Raw genomic sequence first — 6966 nt, forward strand, 5'->3', positions numbered from 1 at the left:
ATATGAAGTCTGGGGGGGAGGAGGGAAGAAGTGTTGCCTATGGGGATATGTCTGCTTTGAGGCATCGAAAGTTCTGGCTTACAGGCAAGCTGGAGGATAAATATGGAAAATACTAACTGTATTTTGAAAATACGAGTTTGGACAAAATCACAGGGAGAAGCCAGTCATAGTGAGCTGCTAAGATGTTCATAGAGAGAAAAAAAAAAAAAGCTGCAAATGAGCAAAGTTGACTGCACTGAGAAGTTATTTTATAATGTGGTATAAAACTGAGGCCAACTCTCATCACAGAAGGGTCATTGTAGGAATTACCATTGCTGTTTGTTAGTGTGATGCGAGTTAGAAAGTTTCAAGTCAACTTTCTGAGTGTTGAAATTCATATTGATACTTCAATTGCTAGATAAAATGTAGCTGTATATCTACTTAGTAAAAAAAAGGGTACTTACGATGGCAGAGAAAGTCCCTTCAGAAGCCACTCTCCCTGTGATCGCAGTATCCCTGGGAAAGCTAGCAGAAACAAAGCTGGAAGGCCAATAAGAGATGGTAGAATGAAATTTGTCTTCTCAGAAGTGACACATTCAGATGAGGCGCTAAACCAGAATTACATGGGGCACCTTCTTGCCAGTGTTAGTGTCAGCGGCAGAAGCTTCTGCTAACATTGAGGACCACGGTTTTTCCATAGCTGTTGAAAAGGAAGGAGAAAAAGACTGAAGGTGGTCAATATCAGTCTGGAAAGTAGGGTGCCTAATATACAAAACACCTTAAAATGAAAGAAAGAAAGAGAGAGAGAAAGAGAGAGAGAGAGAGAAGTTTTTAAGAATGTCAGCAAAAGGTAAACTTGCAACCATGCAAATGCAATAAAATAATCAAATAAATACTTTAGTAGTAATAATTTGATTTTATGTCATTTAATTACCCAAGTAAAAAGCCAATCCAGTATTCTGTGAAGCCACTAAGGGATATACAGAAAGTGGGAAGTTAGTTAATGACGTTAGTATTGCTCTGAGCCTGAATAAATTCTCTGCTTTCGTCTTCATGAAATAAGCCAAAGGTCAGATTCTGAGGATTGGGATATTTTCCCAAGTGGGAGGGAAGGGAATGGAAATGTTGAAAGACTTTATGAGTACATCAAAGCAGAAAGGCAATTAGAGCTGATAAAAGTTCACATAGAACAAGATATAGATAAATTGCATCCCAGAATTTTTTTTTTTTTTAACCTAGCAAGAGAAAGTAGAAAGATGTAGAGATTTACAGCTCCTAAGAACTAAGAAATCGTAGTTTTGTATGTAAGAGCAAGGATACTCAAGATTCAAATTAGGTCAGCCGTGATAATGAAGACTATTTTCTTATTGATTTATTTGTTTGTTTAATTTTCCTAATGACACATAAGGGAAAGCCTGTGTTGTAAGGCTCATTGGGGTGAGTTACCCCATAAAGGAATGAGAAAACAGTGAACATTTATACAAAATCATCGTTGTATTCCGAAGTAGTTTACACTTCAAACAGTCTCAGGTCCTTGCTGCTGTTAAGATTTGCTATTACCTTGTACTTCCATGAAAAACATCTTCTTGAATTATTTGCTGTAGAATTCTAACAAAAGATAATTCACTGACATTGTGTTATAAAGATTTCAAAAGTAATTTGTTGTGTCTTTTTAGGTGTTTCAAGGAAATACAAATTTAATTTGAGAGCCGTGCTATCTTCTACCTATTCCAGTTTTGCTCAATTGGTTCATCTCACTGAGAATAATATTTTTTTCTTTATAAACCAAATCCAAAGACATCAGACAGGGAGAGAAAGTGTGAGGAAGAAATGTGATTTCGCAAATAAAATGCTTTAATATACAACACAGTGTACTCAATAGGGACAAATACACTGCCAAGTAGAAAGAAACTGGGAAGCCTTACATCTGTTGATATGGTTTTTTTGGCATGTACACATAGAAGATTATGTCCTTCCCTTTAATGATGCAAACACACAAATGTGTATTTAATTTTCAGCATTAATCTCAGTTCTTCAGCATTCCTGTTCTATCATCTATGACAGCTTGTAATTTACTGGGCATAAATTTGCTGAATATAGCCATCAAAGCTCTTTCAATGAGTTAGTAGAAAGTAAAGGTTCATCAGCTCTCTAGAATCCAGTTATGTGTTTGAATTGACACAGAAATAAACATATTAAAAATTTTATGTTGCTATCTGACCTTCTGAATACATTTAAAAAAACGCATTTTGTTGTCTCAATCAATAGAAATAAAAATTACAGAAAATTGTTGTTCAATTAAGCCTGTAAGGCATTCATCTCTGTTTCTATGTAATGGCAGAGAAAGAAGTGAAAAAATCTCTCCAGGTAGTATTTTTCTACAAAACTGCTATCCTGAAGAACAGGTTCAAGTGCAAAAAACTTGAGCATCTATGTAATAAATCATTTTAGACCTATTTAATTTTGTAAAGATAGTTCCATTTAAATCTGAGTTTGGGCTGTATCCAGTGTTCTTGGTACTTTGGTAGTGCTGGTAAAAACTTGTAAGGAAAGGAAATAACTTTATTTGGGAAAATATATTAAAAATTATTTAAATAGACATAGAAGTTTTTTTGAGAGCATTGTGAAAATATGATCTGTGTTTATGAACACGCATGCTAACAATTTTAAAACCTGGAATACTAGGCCGCTCTCTGTGTTAGCAGAAAATCCTTATCTATATAATGTAACAATTAAAAAAAAGGAATTTATTTGAAACTCCATTCTGAAATCACAGAAATATACTTTTAGCTTCTGAAATCACAAAAATATACTTTTAGCTCTTAAAAGACTTCTCTATCAGACTGTAGTGTTGGTTCTGATTGCACATGTTTGAACCCATGTTGTTAAAAGTGAAGTTTTGAACTGAAAACATAAGAAGGCGTGTATCATTTTTCAAGGAAATTGAAATATTCAAAACATCCTTTTGAGGAGTTTCTTCATTGCGAATCATGTCCACTTCAAGCTTAAATCTATTGACCTTTGATTAGATATCTGCACAGTCCTTTCTGTTCAGGGGTTATAAGTATTAGGCATTTCTGTAACATTTGCTATTCATCTTTAGACATTGCCCTTGGAGGTAGGGTGAGAATGGGAATCCCTTCTTCATGATTGTTGAATTAAGTATTTAAATAAGTCAACGGTGACTTGCATTTCAAGTCACAATGCAGCTGTTGAATCTTAGGAATCAGCGTTTTACAGCTAATCTTCGTCTTTTGTTCCTGCTAGAAGAGCAGAAATGGGCCACTGGATGCATATCCGGTGTGTTGGCAGCACACAATGCTCTGCAGGACCTGCCCAAGTGCAACTTCAGTTTAAGCAATAAATGGGATGGATTTTTCAGTGGACAGTCTTAGTCTTTTAAAATATTTTGAAACTAAAAAGCTTGTAACCAAGTCCCCAGTAACTACAACAGTGAATTGACAGCTGACGATATTGGACTTAATTTCTGGTTTTATGGGATATTGGATATGTCACTTATTTTTTCTTCTGCTTAGTTTCTCCTCCTCTGCCAGAAGAATTTAATGATTCTTGTTCTGCTTCCCAGGAGTGTTGTGGATGAGCTTTAATTAATAAATTTAACTTGTTCTAACTCCTAACCTGTGCATTGTAATATAAATGTGAACTATGATTAAATGAGAAACCATTAAATATCCAAAAGGTTAATCATAACAAGAATTATACTGTGTAGAATTTTATGCCTTGTGTTAGCAGATTACATGTCAGATTATGTGGTTGTATATCCACACCTGCTTAGAGGAAGACAGTTTTTTGCTGAAGATATTTTTTCCATCTATTTTTATGTACTGTGTCTAAATCAGTTCTGATAAAAACTGTCTATTACTTTCAGAGTTCTCAATAGTAGTCAGAGATGTTCTTTTTAATAAGAAGCCTATTATTCATCACTGAGGTGGTGGCAAAAAAAAAAAAAAAAAAAAAGCCCAACTCCCACAAATTTTATGAAAAGTGAATTTCATGATTTCCACAAAATCTCATGTCAATTTAGTCCTTACTACTTCTCAGACAAGTCTGTTCAGCACAGTTTTCCCTGGTTCCAGATTTAAAATGTAAGTAACTACTTTGACAGTTCCCATCAGCTTCTCAGTTCGAGACTGACTCACATCCACACAGACTGAAGTCTGTCATCTACTGGTCAGCCAGTGGGGCCCCTGAAAAAATTTTGATGGCTCCATTGGGGTCTTCAGCCTTCATAGAAGCACCTGACACATCTGTGGTAAATTCTCACTCCTAATAGGCTCCCTGCAGATATGCTGGAGTTACGAACATTCAGGAAAACAGCATTGTTGTGCTTTAAATAAAACCTTCTTGTGGAAAGCACATTGCTGGATGGGTGCTGAAAGATCTCTGCCCCCACACTGTATTCCCTGGGCTGAAAAGCAATACTGTTACCATTTCCACAAGGGAAAAGAGAGCCACATATTTCCAGCACTGGGTGCTTTCTTATAAAACAGAATCAAATTTTAATTCAAAACACATGAAATATGAAGTCTTCATGGCAGGACCCAGAATCCATTTTAACCTCATCTTGATTCATTTTTGCTGTTCCTCTGGCACCGGGAAGTTTTTATTTCCTGTAGTGCATCGGTATTTATATGCAATCCATGTATTACTTATGTGTATAACTATTCTTGCAGTTAACCATTTTTAACTTAAAGTAATTTACCCTTACTATCTCTATTCACTTGTGTGTTTTTCCATATTACGATGGAAAATGTGAAGGCACCACTTATTTCAGCTTGTACTCAGCAAGATCATTATTGTGCATCAGACTTTCAGTGTCTATTGATAATTTCCTTGTTTGTTTTTAATTAACATTGTCAGTCATTCAGCATATGCCTCTCAGAGTAAATGTTAAACCTCTGGCAGGAAAAAAATATCTGATTGGCATTTTGTGTGCCACAGTTAAATGGCACAAGACAGTTGGTGTCTTTTAGGAACAGGAGAGCTTTGCTAGGAAAAGGGAGCATGCTGGTCAGCTGTCCTGAACTTGTGAGCCACTAGTGAGTCATCAGGTAAAGCTGATCTCAGAAAGTTGGAAAGTAAGCACCTATACCAAGCAGATGGCTTCTAGATGCACCAGCACTGGAAACATTCTCCACCCTGCTACCCTGAGATAAATCAAGATGCAGGGCTCAGGCTGTCATTATCTGGGGTCTGCATCTATGCTTTGGCCTCTCCTGAAGCAGGCGCCAGCCTTTTCAGCAGAGCTTTATTTTTGTTGAGAATCTAGCAGTGTTACTATCTGCCACTGCTGTCAGCTCGTGTCACTACAGGTTATGAAGTGAACTTGAATACAACTATGATTATGATCTGTTATTATTATAGGCCATACTGTTGTGTTATTATAATCTAGACATTTAGTTTGATAGTGAGGAGTGTCTATCATGAGAGAGCAATAGCAGAATCTAGGAAATACTGATTTTATTTTATGGCTAGCCCAGGCTATCTATTTCTTGACTTTGTCACTGTTCCACATTTTTTTCCAAATATCAATGTAAATATCTGCTTAGAAAACAATAGAAGCACACCCCAAAGAGCATTTCCACTTGAATTACAGATTGTTAATGTCCTAAACTGCCATGAATGTGACACTGTTGGCACTGTTGGCTCAGCCCTGTCAGGTCACGGTGGAGAGGCTGTATGCCTGTGACCAGCACAGCCTTGGCAATGAGCACATCTCCTTGCAGCACGTGGCCAGCCTAAGAACCAGTTTACATTGAGTACACTAATCTTTTGTTGCAAGTGTCACCAGTCACCACACACAATAGCATTTGATTGAGATTTCTTCTCTTTTGAAGGAATCAAATTGCAGTTTTTTCTTCCATGAAATAAGGCTCCCTTGTATGTGATTAAGATACATTATACATCATAATTCATTTCCTTGTTTATATGCCTATATATAAGAAGTGCTCAGCCAACATTCTGATAAACAGATTTATTTCAAGAAAAATCTCACATGTTTTGTGATGATAGCTTCTTACATTTTCTTCTTGCAACTGGAATTAACAATACCTCTTGAATAAAATTTAGTAAGATTCCCTTCCATATCCTAATGACTAGCAAGTAACTCTTGGGGGGATGAAAACTATGTTTCTATGTAAAGAGTTGTATTATTCTGGGCAAGAACAGCTAATGAACTACAGATTTTACCATTGCAAAGTGGAGGTCTAGTGATGGGAAATAGGATTACAATAGGAAATGTTTATCTCTTGTTACAACTGACTTCATGACTCAGAGCAAAATTTTTTTTTCACATTTGCCACTTATGTAAGATGGTACAGTAACATCTCTTCAGGGCTTCATCGTCATGCAGGCATCAATCATTTTCAAACCACTCTTCATTTTATAAATAAGCAAAAATAATTCCTTCATGAAACATGTTTATTCTAGGAACAAAGATTTTGATTTGCATTATGGTAATAAAGAAGCTATGTCAGGGATTTAACCCATTATTCCTAGTCATGAAATACGTAGAATACAATTTCAGGTTTTGTATATGGAGTGATTAGCTCACTGGTACACTGCTGCAGTTTCACACAGACCCAATTCATGTAAAATCCTTGTTGCTAAACTACGATAGAACTTGCATATCAAACTTTTACTTGTAATACTACATCAGCAATGGGGAAAAAAAAAAACACCATAGAACAAATGATAAGAAGCCTTCTGTGGTAAGGCAGCAGCTGGAAAGAAAACTAATCAGGCAGTCAGAAACTGAGTTTGTTTTGATAGATTGTATGCAGTGAAAGTCATGATTTCTCTCTGAGTCATTTGAAACTTTCATTACTACAATTGCTTATTTAATCCCCCCCCACTTCAAGAATCAAATGAAACTTTATTAGGCAGCTTATGCAAGCTTATTTTTTTCTCTGTATTTGTCACCAGTACCTACCAATTAACACTATGCATCAACAATATGGCATTTCT

Source organism: Centrocercus urophasianus, unplaced genomic scaffold (genome assembly GCF_019232065.1).
Source record: "Centrocercus urophasianus isolate 14NV4802_14NV808 unplaced genomic scaffold, USGS_Curo_1.0 seq_10, whole genome shotgun sequence".
Taxonomy (NCBI): Eukaryota; Metazoa; Chordata; class Aves; order Galliformes; family Phasianidae; genus Centrocercus; species Centrocercus urophasianus.